This window comes from Sebastes fasciatus, chromosome 3 (genome assembly GCF_043250625.1).
Source record: "Sebastes fasciatus isolate fSebFas1 chromosome 3, fSebFas1.pri, whole genome shotgun sequence".
NCBI lineage: Eukaryota > Metazoa > Chordata > Actinopteri > Perciformes > Sebastidae > Sebastes > Sebastes fasciatus.
Genome location: NC_133797.1, coordinates 7,669,952 through 7,684,324, shown reverse-complemented (window position 1 = coordinate 7,684,324; position 14,373 = coordinate 7,669,952). Strand labels below are relative to the sequence as shown.

Here is a 14,373-nt window from a genome sequence, read left to right as displayed (position 1 = left end):
TGTTCAGCTCAGTTGGATCATTAATAACATCCTGTGTGCCGCAGCCGCAGTCCGAGGTGCCGGTCCCGGGACCACCAGGGATGTGGGAGCTGTCGGGGATACTCGCCGTCGTCGTCGATGTGCTGACGGGCAGGATCCCCGCTGCTAACAATGACAGAATACAATCTCCTCTGCTGAGGGGGTTTGCTGTTCTGCACATTGATATTATTTTAGGAAGCTTGGCAATAAATTCTGCTGTTGTTTGTCTATTGTGACTTTTGCGGGCACCACTCTGGTATTTTCTCTTCCTCTTGGTCGCCTCCGTGCCAATATGAGGCCATGGTGCTGTCCCCAACTTGTACTGATTTAAATTTGCTGCTTGATGTATCAATTTAACCAAAAGACACCGATGTAAAGCAGGTGAAACAAAGAAAAGTTACGTCTCAAAAGAGTTTACAACTTTTTAAAAAGATACTCACTGTGTGCATGCTGTGTACTTTTAATATATTATCATACGGTGTCTGAAGCTCTGGTATTATTTTACATTACAACTCAGCATGATACAGAAAGAGACGCACGTGAGTGGACTTGGCCCTACAGGACAGAACCTGCCAAAATAAAAAACAAATGAATAAATACATAAATGACTTGATAGATAAATGAATGAATAAATAAGTCATTAAATGTAGCAAAAATGACATTAAAAGTAAATGTACCCATTAAATAATTGATAGTGACAGGCCCCTCATTTGCATAATGAGGCAGAAATGCATAAAGAAATGTAAAAATAAATGTATAAAGAAAGAATACAGAAATAAATGCATACATTTAGAAATAAATATAAAATAAATGCAAAAATAAATAATTAAATTTAAAAATGTATAAAAATAGTTACATAAATAAATAAAAAGGATAATTAAACAGAAGTGTAAATAAATAAGGGAATTAATACAAAGATAAATTAAAACAGAAATATCAATTTATGTCACATTTTATCAACTAATTAATGGCTACATTTATTTATAATATTATTTTTGCTACATTTAATGACATATGTATTTATTTATCGAGTCATTTATTTATTTATTTTTTATTTTGGCAGGTTCCATCCTACGTATACTTTACGTTGCGGCATGCTCTGTGCTGTGGTCCAAAAGGAAATTAACTGTGCTGAACTGTCAATTAACAAATCTGATCTCCAATAAAAAGGTGTTCATAGTCTACCGTCCTGTTCCGACATGAAGGTTTGTGCCCCGAAGGCAGAAGAAACCTGCCCTTGTAAACACAGAGGCAGGGCCACAAACACACAAACATGTTCAGGCATTGTTTACTGTACACACGCGCACGCACACGCACACCCGCGCACGCACGCACACACAAACACACACACACACACACACACACACACACACACACATAGAGCCACGGGAGAGAATATGCACACACATACAGTATATACACACTCACTCTCACACGCCCACACACACGGGTTTGCTGTTGATGGTGCAGGTAAAGCTGTGCTTTCCCAAGCAGTTTGAACTTTGTGTGAGACTGGCAAACATCTCTGTGTGTAGGGTAAGCAGATTTTCTGCCTTCTTGCGCAAAAAACTACAATAAGGGAGAGTGGAAAGGAGGGGGGGAGGGAATGAAAGAGGGAGGGAGGGAGGGAGAGAGAGAGATAGAGAGAGAGAAAGGAAAGAGATGGCAGGAGGGAGAGAGGGTCGGATACGGAGAATGACGATGTGTTTTACCTTCAACAAAATGATGGTAGATGAAGAAAGGTCAGAAAAATGTATGGGGAAGGTGAGATCTCTTTCTGTCTCGCTGTCTTGAGGATGGCAGCAGCGCAGACAGAGCACATGCTTTATACTACTCACAGGGAGAGCTAAATCATGTGACAGACTACCTGCATCTGAACACAGCTTCTACTCGGCTCCATCTGCTGAGTTCAAGCACAAACTATGGGAAGTAAGAAATGTGTAGGTGAAGAGGGAAACATAGGACTCCTTGACCGCACAGTTTGGTGACTTCAGAGCAGGTTTATTGTAAACTAAAACTAAAATGAAAATAAGCAGTAAAAAATATTTTTAGTTAACTCAAACAAAATCTAAACTATATTCTTTAAGAAAAACTAAACTAAACTGAAACGATATTGCCTGGGTAAGAAATTAATAAGATTAACATTAACATAAATTCATTTCAGTTTTAGTTTTTTAGCTCTAAGGCCCATAACACACAATAACGTCAGCAGCGTGTGGCGGCCGCGGAACCTGTTGTTTTTTTTATTTCGTCGTCCGTGTAAACAGGTTAGAGCAGCCACACAGCCCGCGTGGGCAGCGCCGCTCAGCTGCGTCTCTTCTAGAGATTCGAGATCTCGCCTATTTTTTCTGCGAGCCGTGCTCGGTTCCCAGCAACAACAGACAGTTAAAGCGATCTTTTCACTGTATATTGACATCAAACCAGCAACATTACTACAGTTTCAATGTCTAGATATCTGTAGAATATGTCACAGGAGATGGTGCTATGACCTAATTACTTCACTAAAGTAGCGCAAAGATGAAACATTATGGCCGTTTCTACACAGTTCTCCAACCTGCATGTATTTTGTATGTATATGTAGCTACTAGGGCTGTCAAAGTTAACGTGTTAACGCAACTTGTGATTTTTAGGTTGTAGCGGGCTCAGTTTTAAAGCTAGAGTGAAGATACTGGTATCATATGAAACTATAAAACCTAAAGGATCCATTGGTACCATCAATGTCATACTAGCTTGTCCCAGGGGTCCCTTGACCTCTGACCTCAAGATATGTGAATGAAAATGGGTTCAATGGGTACCCACGAGTCTCCCCTTTACAGACATGCCCACTTTATGATAATCACATGCAGTTTGGGGGCAAGTCATAGTCAAGTCAGCACACTGACACACTGACAGCTGTTGATGCCTGTTGGGCTGCAGTTTACCATGTTATGATTTGAACATATTGTTTTATGCTAAATGCAGTACCTGTGAGGGTTTCTGGACGATATCTGTTATTGTTTTGTGTTGTTAATTGATTTACAATAATAAATATATACATACATTTGCATAAAGCAAGCACATTTACCCAATCCCATGTTGATAAGAGTATCAGATACTTGACAAATCTCCCTTTGAGTACATTTTGAACAGATAAAAAATGTGTGATTAATTTGTGATGAATCACGATTAACTATGAGCAATCATGCGATTAATCGCGATTAAATATCTTAATCGATTGACAGCCCTAGTAGCTACATGCTTCTGACACAAAACACATGACCCAAACAAAATCAAACTAAAACTACGGTAAAACCAAATATATAAAAACTAAACCTTTCTGAAAATAAAACTGAAAAGTCAAAACTAAAATAGGCACAAATAAAAACGAATTGGAGATCATATCATAACCTCGCTTCAGAGGAGGATTGTACGAGGCAGTTTGGGTTTCAATTAATTTTTCTGTTTAACAATAGTCTCCAAGGTTGTGAATGCCTGAAATATTTCCCCATAGAAGTTGGAGGAGTTCAAATTTAGACTAAAGTAATTCCGACAATAGATTTATTTCAGCAGACTGACATGTCTTGATTTCTAAAATATCACTTACAAACACATGGAAGCATTTATAAAAATACGTTGAGCTATTATTTTGTAAAGCGAAATATAAAAAGTGCCGTGGTGTAACAGAAATTGATCACTATTTTCTGATATATAACAGACCAAACAATTCGTCAACTAATTAAAGGGGATATGTCATGCTCATTTTCTGGTTCATACTTGTATTTGGGGTTTTTACTAGAACATGTTTACATACTTTAATGTTCAAAACACACATTTTTTTCATCCTGTCTGTCTGAATATACCTGTATTCACCCTCTGTCTGAAACACTCTGTTTTAGCGCCTGTCTCTTTAAGCCCCCCTCCCTTTAAAGCCACGTCTGCTCTGATTGGCTTGCTAGAAAATATGGTGCACCTTTGCAAAGGTAGTTCTCCAGCTGTGGGCGGTATATATTCTAATGAGCCTGCATGTGACATAGGAAGGGGAGCCACATCTGAATGGCTTGTTGAATCACATGTTTTTTGATCTAGGCATTAAGACTGTGTATTGGCAAGAATCTGGCGATACGTATACGTACGTATCATAATACTGGGGAAACAGTTCAATACAATGCAATATTATCATAAAGTTGGCATAACTCGTAGGGACCCATAGAACCCATTTTCTTTCACATATCCTGAGGTCAGAGGTCATGGGACCCCTGTGAAAATCGACATGCCAGTTTTTCCTCACCAAAATTCAGCGTAACTTTGGAGCGTTATTTAGCCTCCTTCTCAACAAGCTAGTATGGCATGTTGGTAATAATGGATTTCTTGAGTTTTTGTAGTTTCATATGATGCCAGTATCTTCATGCTATCTTAAAAACTGGGTCTGCTTCAATCTCCGAAATATCGGAAAGGGAAAAATCCAACGGGGCCCCCCGACGACGGCCCCATTGGATTTTTAAGAGGTTAATTAAAAATGTTTGCGTTAAAGAAATGAGTGGCGTTAAAACGAATTTGCGTTAACGTGTAGTTATCGCGTCCTAATAAAAACAAACATAAAAAAGTATTTGTATAGCCTCATCTGTGAAAGTGTTTATCACATAGAAGTGTAATTCTGTGCCTCTAAAGGAGAACTTGACTTGAGTCCTGTTTAAAACTGGTTCAAGACATGACGCTGACACTACGTGGGACTTTTATCCAGTCACATGTGGTTTCACGGGCCACTTAAAACCAAATGTCGTGAAATTGCTGTTCACAAATGTCAGAGCTTTGGTGGCATTGACAATGTGCTATTGTTTACGCATCTACACGACATAAACCAGCAAAGCAGAGCTACTGAAGAGAAGCTGCTGATAAGCCATCCGACACATGCAGCCATCCACTACTCCTGCATCGAATATCTATACTGCGGTACGAAATCACAACGTGCACATACAGCCAGACACACCATACAGTCACAAACTTGAAACAAGCACACTGAAATATGCAGAACAAGACAAAAATAGCAACCACATTTAACACAAACACACACACACACACACACATACCAGGCAATTGGATTTTGCTGCTGCAAAGAGCAGCACAGAGTGACATGAAGCATGTGAGACTGACGCTCAGTGCCGCCAAATTGAAGCTCTGTGTCTAAAGTGAATTATCTTTGGCTGGCTGGGGCTGCCTCACTGTTCGCTGTGTGTTTGTGTGTTTGTGTGTTTGTGTGTGTGTGTGTGTGTGTGTGTGTGTGTGTGTGTGTGTGTGTGTGTGTATGTGTATGTGTGTGTGTGTGTGTGTCACCCCTTAAAGTTATAATGTGTGGGTGTGTATGAATGTGTCCCGGAATTAGTGTGACAGCGCATCTTTCCTGGTAAGGGTGTGTGTGTTTATTTGTGCAATTGGATGGGATGTTGGGAAGCTTGAGAAATAATGATATAAGCCTGAGAAACAACAGACGGGAGGGGAGCTAATACAAACACACACACACAAACACACTCCCAACTCGCATGCGCGCAGGCCTCTGGTATGGAGTAATTTATCTGAGTATTGCTGTTAGAGGGGTCTATGAATATACCGCACAATCAAATAGTTACACTGACCCAACATCAACAATAATGGAACTCTTTAAGCCTCACAAAGACTTCATTTATTGCAGATTGGATTGTGTTTTATTGTAATGCTGTTATTTAGCCTTCACCCAACATGTCTCCATTCTAGGGATGGCACAGTGAGTTAATTCTGCCACTGGTTCGTAAAGTTGTGACAACAGCGGTGTTACCGATTACCCCTGACATTTTACTTTTGATCTTTAATGTTGGATGGCGGTGTGTCTGGCCTCTCCGACCTCTCCACCCGGCACCACAGCGCACTCCGGCTGTGAAGGCTCCGTCCTCCACACGGCGATTACCTCATTAACGCTACGGTTCCCTAATAGCATTTGGTTTAAATTATATTGCCGAATAGATGCTTTTGCTTTTCGCTTTGGCACCAAATCCTTCGCCATCGTCTTGTCTGTCAACTCTCTCTCATCCCGTGTGTGTGATACCTGACTCCTGCTACTCTGTGCTAGGGCTGACCTGAATGCTTTGAAGCTTTGACCATTGCCATGGTAATCGATATCCAACTCAGTATTTGAATGCTTCGTTTTTTTGTGTTTTTTTATATATATATATATGTAATAACAAAGGAGTTGTAATAATGTATAAATCCCCAAATAGCCCATGAAATATGGAATAATTCCGCAACATCCCATTGGCGCACTCTATATCAGTCATTATGGATGACAGTTTGGGTGAAGTTAAATGCTCTGCACACCTGCACAGGTATTTTTCAGCACCTCCAGCTGATTGGACCTCTGCTCAAGTTGAGCTCGGTGTAGCTATTATGTGAATTATGTCACCAAACTACATGAACCAATAAAAATGTGTAACATAGTGTGAGGGAAATGTCAACCAAACACAGTCTGTATGCACCCACACAGTCATGAGGAGAGCTCTAATAAGGTGCTATAAACACCTGTGTAGGTGTACCGTGGGCGTGTTATTAAACTTTAATTGTATATGAATTTGAATTGATAAACAGAAGTTTTTAATCTTAAAAAATAATGTTTATGAGTGGTTTCATTTCAAATAATATAGTCCTGTCTAATAGCAATGCATACAAGTGAATATAAGGCTTTTAGAAAATCTTAGAATCTTATATTCTTAGAAAGACATGTTAGTAATGTTATTTCCCCCTCAGGGATACTTTAAGTTCATCTTATCTCGTATGAACTATTCAGATAAGAAAGCTGAGGTCATGCTGGGAACAGGTGAGTCTGATCTTGAAGCTGGAGATGGTACATACATGATAATGGTTGCCAATAAAGCAGGGAACCACATCTCTGTCTTCAGGTAACAACCCAGATAGTAAATAACAAACTCCACCAACCACTCTCAGAGGAGAATGAGCCTACGGAGCAGTAAATAATATCTGGATGCCCTATAAAGTGGCTTATAGAGAACCACCACGGTTACAGCTCAAATGTATCTATATTTAACTGGAGGCTGTAGTCAATTTCACATCCATGGTAGGAAGCTGAAGATATTCAGAGCAAGAAAAAACTCTTTATTTCACTTTTTAAAATATTTATTTCTGCCCTACACCATCATTGACCAGTGTATTGAGCGTTACAAGGGCTGTCAAAGTTCACGCGATAATAACGTGTGAACGCAAATTTGTTTTAACGCCACTAATTTCTTTAACCAATTTAACCAACCATGTTATACTGGCTTGTCGTGAAGGAGGCTAAATAACGCTCCAAACTTACGCTAAATTTTGGTGAGGAAAAACTGGCATGGCCATTTTCAAAAGGTTGTTGTTAAGTTATTTCCAATAATAAAGATATACATACATTTGCATAAAGCCAGCATATTTGCTCACTCCCATGTTGATAAGAGTATTAAATACTTGACAAATCTCCCATTAAGGTACATTTTGAACAGATAAGAAATGTGCGATTTATTTGTGATTAATCGTGATTAACTATGGACAATCATGCGATTAAATATTTTAATCGATTGACAGCCCTAGTTGTTAGTGAAAGTTATATTTGTTTATCTCAGAGATCAAACAATGTGTCTAGTTATGTGATGTCTTTTGTTTCTTAGATGATCCCTGATGACCTTTTTGTAGGTGGTGTTCTTGTCTGTCCAGTCCAGCTATATTGAGCACTGCCAATTTCACAAACTGGGTATGGACTGAATGAACGCTGCGTTAAGTCAAAGAGTGACAGAGAGTAGCCAAAAAAAAACACCTATTTATGTGCAAACGTTGCAGATCATTACTTCAACCAACTAAGCATGATTTTTTTATTATCAGAAGCATCTGAAATGATTGTGCATCTTGTAGCAAATACTCCAACGTATAAAAATGACTTACTTGAGCATAACGGTTTCCTGCAGACCCAAATAATTAATCAAACTACACAAACAGTGTGCGTGTGCTTTTGTGTGTGTGTGTGTGTGTGTGTGTGGAGCCATCGCACCAGTGGGAGAGAGGAGAGGGAGGTAGGGAGTGTGGGAATAAAGACAGGGGAAAAAAGGGAAAAGATGGAGAGAGGGCGCTTTGCGCAACCATCAATCACCTTCTTGGGGTTCAAGTTTATTTGGCTTCATTTTTTTTTTTTTTTGGAAATACACAGCACACAGAGACGGAGAGGAGCCGGGGGGATGGAGAGAAAGACAGAGAGGGAGAAATGGGGGGAGAGAGGAAGGAGGAGAAAGGAGGTGGAGAGTAATATACGGAGGGGGGGAAAGTACCTGGGAGCGCGGCAGTGAGAGACGAGAGGGCAGAGAAGTCAGGAAATAGCGCATAGAGTAGGGCTGTGTATTGGCAAGAATCTGGCGATACGGTGCGTATCATGATACAGGGGTTACCATTCAATATATTGAGATATATTGCGATTTATTTTTTTTAAATCTAATTTTAGGAAAACTGTCCTAGGACACACCATCATATGAATAAAATCCAAATAAAAAAAAAAAAGTTATTTTTTTTTTTCAATCAGAACAGTGGGATTCTGCGTTTCCTTTTACGTTTATTACAGTCCCTGTAACATCAGCATCATAGCACTACTTTGAGAAGGCACATACACTGACAGGGCGCATCTCTTTGCAAATGATATAAAGTATTGACTTGATTGAGTTAATCTTTCCATGTAAACTATTAATTAAAAATCGATACAGTGCTTTTGAGAATCGATACAGTATCACAAAACATATTCGATCTTTTTCAATATTTTCTTACACCCCCCAGCATGGAGGGCAGAAAAAAAAAAGGAGAAATGAGGGTTAAGTCTTCAAATATGTGCAGAAATTGTTGCGCAGACATTTGTATAAGCATCAACACGAGAAACAGATATCTGAAAAACAACGAACACAAATCTGTAGAAAGAGAGAGAAAGAGGAGGCATAAGCCGAGTGCGCATATGGAGGTGGGTTTTCTGTGTGTGCCTCTGGACCCGCAGCCTGCCACAGAGCTCTAATGAGAGACCAGAGCTCCCTCCGTCAATCACTACTCCGTCCCTCCTGCTCTCCGCCTGCTCTGCTGTCGCTCTTCATAACTATTTGGACAACTGTATGTAGGTTACTCTCACTTTCTACGTCTCCATGTTGCTCTTTTTGCTCTCTCTCTCTTGTATGAGCGTCATGTGATCTTCCTCATCTTGTGATCCTGTTTCCGTCTCTCTCTCTACCATGTACGTACCTTCTTTGCCCTAAAACAGCACACAGTCCATGAGGCTGTCTTCCCCATGTTCTCATACACTTCTCTTTTTCCAGTGCAGCCCACTTCTCCATTGCCCTACTAACATATGACTCACAATTCTTCCTTGCCATTTGGCTCATCCATTCCTTCTGTTTTACCACATTTTGAATCAACCATATCTCTCTCTCCATCTCTGTAAATAAGTTTAGAGAGATGCATCAAACCAGAGTCAAATACCTTGTATGTACTGTATGTACTTGGGAAAATAAAGCTGATTCTGATTATTGGTGTGACCAGGAAATGGAGAATGTTGATGGAAAGAAGGGCAGCACAACGCAGTGTGATGGACACCATCACCACCACCACCACCACCACCACCAGCTTCTCTCTATCAATTGTGCTTACTGCTCCGGTGCTTTCAGGTCTGGTATACAATGCTAACAAAACACAAAGCAATGACGATACAAAGTACAGACTGACATGGCTTCAAATGATCTGCTTATTGGAGTATGTCTGTCAATTTACTATTAACTGTGGGAATTCATGCGGCACAAGACAAACCATATCAACTTTGACTTCTAAGAGGAGCGTGTTAATCATTGGGCTTGGTTCCATGGGATGTGCCGCTACATGGCATATGTGTCACGGTCTCCTGCCATCTATCATCATTTGGCAGTGTAGGTGTAGGAGCACCAACAACTACTTTGAACGGCCTTAAGGCAGGGGGATACTCCAAATGAACTAGCCTGCCATTACAGGCTCTGATTGTTATTATAAGAGTCTGACATTATGGAGAGAGTCTCGCTCAAGGAGAAGTCTTGTTCTGAAATCTGGCGAGGTTGACGTGTTGTTGAGAGACAACGCTGGAATAGTGGAGTACAGAAAGCGTAACTTATATTCTTATCTAAAAGATTTCCAATGTCATGGCTGAATATTTATAATGAAGTCCTGTGAAGCTCAGTAGACTGGTGGTGTTCCTGTGGGTTCAGTGACCCTCTGCCCACAGAGGAAGGATGCTGTAAAGTGAGACCTGTTGCTGGATATTCAATATTCAGATCTCACAACGAGACTTCTCCTTGAGCGGGACTTGGACACAGGGCTGTCGCAATAACTGAAATATTGCAATACCGTGCTATTGACAAGCCAACAGCCGGATGATGCTGGGGATGTCAAGCAACCGCTATGTTCATGTTTTTTTCTTTTTTGAACTCTTTGCATTGGGAGTGCCACGTATTCAAACTACGCTACAAACGCCAACAGCATGACGAGGCGCTGAGCGTCTATTCTGCGCTGAGCTGCGCCTCTTTGCCCTTCTGTGTTTTGCATTTAACAATAATCAAATATTTAATTCATTTGAAAACTGTCATCTTTGTCATTTAAAAAGCAACAATATACCTTATAATAGCCTAACAATGAAGCTTATTTTTACAGCACTAAAATCAGGATAAATTAAGTAATTTGCAATAATACTGCATATTGTGCCGTTGAGCCAATCATTATCACCACATGGGGAAATTCCTTCACCTCAACAGCCTTACTTATACACAATAACAAACAGACCGGATCAAGCGAAAGGTCCTTTCCATGATGTTGTCAGACACTTATAACAATCTGAGCCTGTCAATGGCAAAACCAAGCACTTTTAGTGGAGGTAACGTTACATTGACGCTGCTCACTTGCCCTCGCAGCTCGTGTAGCGGCTGCCGTCTACAGCGTTCTCCCTCAATACTGGACCTATTCCAAAAAGTGTTGTCCCCATTAGTCAAAGTTATCCTTTAACGCCGAACAGAAGATAGTACGTGTTGCATCCGACAAATATGACTTACAAGCTTTCCCAAAACAAGAAGTAAAGCCAAAGGACTACCACTGACTGACGTTGTAGAATGGTAAACACGGGGAGAAGAACGAGACTGTGGGAGAACTTTGAAGAGTTCGGCTGTCCATCACATGCAGTGTTGGGAATCAACAATCTGGCATTGCTTTTTGATCATAAATTGACCATTTTGCCTGTCGGAACACGGCAAATTTGATTTTGTTTGGAGTATACGGACAGTTGAACACACACACACACACACACACCTCTCCCCCTAAACCCTCCCTCGTTTCCCTGTCTTCCTTCTGCCACTCTCTTTTCTCAGTATCAGGTACAAGACTGTTGGATTAGGCTCCTTTAAGAGCGGATTAGCTGTGTCGGAGCCGTTTGAGGTAAATTGCTCCAAGGAGTCAATCTACCCCCTCCACCACCACCACCACCAACAACACCTCCTTTTTCCTCTGTAAAACAGACTCAAAATTCTCAACCTAATCCTCAAAGAGACTCACCACACCTCCCCCTGTATTGCACCCCCCCCCTCTGTCTGCCTTCTCCGTTTCAGTATTTTCCTCCTCCCCTCTTCTTTCAGCCCACACAGAGGAGCGGTGAGGAGTGGAAGAGTGATAGACGTGTGGGATGGGTAGGGTGGGTGGGTGGTGGGGGGGGTTGAGAGGAAGGGCTGGCATATGAATGCAGAGACTCCGACAGACACACGTAGGTGAACCGTGTGACTTTACAAGACTGGCTGCTTTTGTCGCGTGTGTGTGTGTGTGTGTGTGTGTACACCTGCTGGAGCATGTCACTGAACAGTGATGAGTGGTGTTAATGGTAAGTGGCAACGTGTGTGCGTGTGTGTGTGTGTGTGTGTGTGTGTGTGTGTGTGTGTGTGTGTGTGTGTGTGTGTGTGTGTGCGTGTGTTAGCATCTAACTGAGCAGATGGGGAGGGTGGGGTGCATTTTGGGGACAAGGGCGGGGTCACATCTGTGTCGTCCCCAGCGTTCGTCTTTGTGTGCGCGTGTGTCACTTGGCACGGTGGCCGCGTTTAGAGCCATCAACACAAACAAGGTGATTAGCAAGTCGGGACAAACACATTATTACTGTGAATTAATGGACTGACCTCGTACTCTTTCTAATAGCCAACTGTTTTCCCTCCCGTCTCTCTCAACATGTCCAAAAATAAAAAATAAACGGTATTCTGTTTATTCTAGGCTTATGTCCAATTTGTACAACATTGATAGTGCGCTGTTAATGCAATCTGCAGCCGAGCCTTATGCCATATTTATCACTAAACTATACACAAGTACAACCTGCTTATAGCCTGGAACATTTGGACAGAGACAGGCTGTCGCGTGTAAACACACACACACACACACACACACACAAGCTACCCCTGCCTACCCTCATCTCGGAGCTGCCATTGATTTGGGCTGCAAGGTGCTGTGGGCAATGGTTTCCATGGCAACCGGCAGCCGAGCAAGGCAGCCAAAGTTTGAGCTGGCATGAGGAGAGTCTGTGTGTGTGTGTGTGTGTGTGTGTACGTGCATGTCTCTCAGTGTGTGTGTGGACTGTTTGTGAGTGTGTATACAAGAGGTAGAGCAACCAAGCATGCATTTATGTTTGTGTGTTTGTTTGTGTGTGTGTGTGTGTGTGTGCGTGCGTGCGAGGTGCTGGCGGGGTGACAGCAGTCTGTTTAGTATGCAGCCTTCTGACTGCATCTCCCTTCCTCCCTCCCTCTGGCCCACAGACACAGCATAAGAATGATACCCCCCCATACACACACACGGCTATGGTTGCTCTTCAACATATGCACATACTTGAAGTCACATACACACACACACTCAAGACACCATGTGCCTGCAGACACATGGTGTCATAACTGGTTTCCCACAGTGAGGCCCGCAGGTCAATATTTTTGCAGATGAGGTTAATACTAGAGAGAGCTTGGTTACACACACACCCGCACCCGCGCACACGCACACGCACGCACACACACACACACACACACACACACACACACACACACACACTGGTGATAAACACTCCACTATACAGTGACATTCCTCTGAAAAAGCAGCCTGTTGGTGGAGGTGAGTATTGATATTTCCTCTCCAACCCTGTATTCACACCCCCAGGGCGTGTCGAATGGGTGGAGATGGTCTGTCTCTGTGTGTTTTCTCTGGCGCTGTCGGAGCGAACCAAACAGCTTTGGTGGTGTGTGTGTGTGTGTGTGTGTGTGTGTGTGTGTGTGTGTGTGTGTGTGTGTGTGTGTTGTGGGGTGGGGAGTCGGGGGACCCTGGGAATTGTTTTCCCTCCCGCTGCTGCCAATGCTTCTCACACACACACACAGACACACACACACACACATTCACTCACTCACTCACACACAGACATATAGATACATAAACACACACGCTTATGTGCCCACTCTTATCTCAATACATTTGCATAATACAATCCCTATCATTGCTGTGTATTACACACACACACACACACACACACACACACACACGCACAAACACATACACAGGTGTATACGATCTTACATAACTTACGTTCACACACTTACATCACACATGAAAAGCCCTAAATCATACACACACAAACAAACGTACACGCACAAACATACACACACATATATACACACATACAGTATATATAAACATATACACACACATATATACATGTATACACACGTACTGTATATTCATACAGTATATACACATATACATACATACACGCATATATACACATACTGTATATACACACATATATATGTATACAGTATATATAGTATATAAATACATATATACACATATTTATGTGTGTTTGTGATTTAAGACTGTTCTTGTGTGATCTAAGTGTGTGAACTTGTATCTTACAAATATACTTTATATACCGTACACACACTGTTGTAACACAGTCTAGCATTAAACCACATACACACACATACATTTATATATGTACACAAGTAATGATGCGCGCACACACACACACACACACACACACACACAGACACACACACATATTATTGATCGGGAGTGGTGAAGTGGAGCTTGGCACTAACAGCTCTCTCTAAGCAAAGAGTGGTTAAGGAGGCAAGGAGGGAGGGAGGGATTGAGGATGAAGAGAGAGGATGGGAGAGAAAAGGAAAGGAAAAATAAAAATAAGGAGAGGAGAGGAGATTCAAGAAAAGAAAATTAAAATAAAGGAAACGTGAGGAGAGGAAAGGAGGAGAGGAGAGGAGACAAGAGGAGAGGAGAGAAGCAGCAAAGAGAACAGAAATGAAA

The 14,373-nt window shown here is 41.7% G+C and overlaps 1 protein-coding gene and 1 long non-coding RNA gene across 2 annotated transcripts in view; both read right to left on the bottom strand.

Moving 5' to 3' along the window:
• The window catches only part of maml3 (mastermind-like transcriptional coactivator 3), a 139,994-nt gene that overhangs the window by 43,050 nt on the left and 82,571 nt on the right, over positions 1 to 14,373 (bottom strand). The gene's annotated exons all lie outside the window — the stretch shown is intronic.
• Positions 1,032 to 14,373, bottom strand: part of LOC141763911 (uncharacterized) — a 21,204-nt gene continuing 7,862 nt past the window's right edge. Inside the window, exons 1-2 of the long non-coding RNA XR_012593194.1 lie at positions 10,452 to 14,373; positions 1,032 to 10,200 (exon numbers count right to left, since the gene is read on the bottom strand). The exon at positions 10,452 to 14,373 is cut by the window's right edge and continues 7,862 nt beyond it. This is a non-coding gene — a long non-coding RNA (uncharacterized LOC141763911). The remainder of the gene's footprint in view (positions 10,201 to 10,451) is intronic.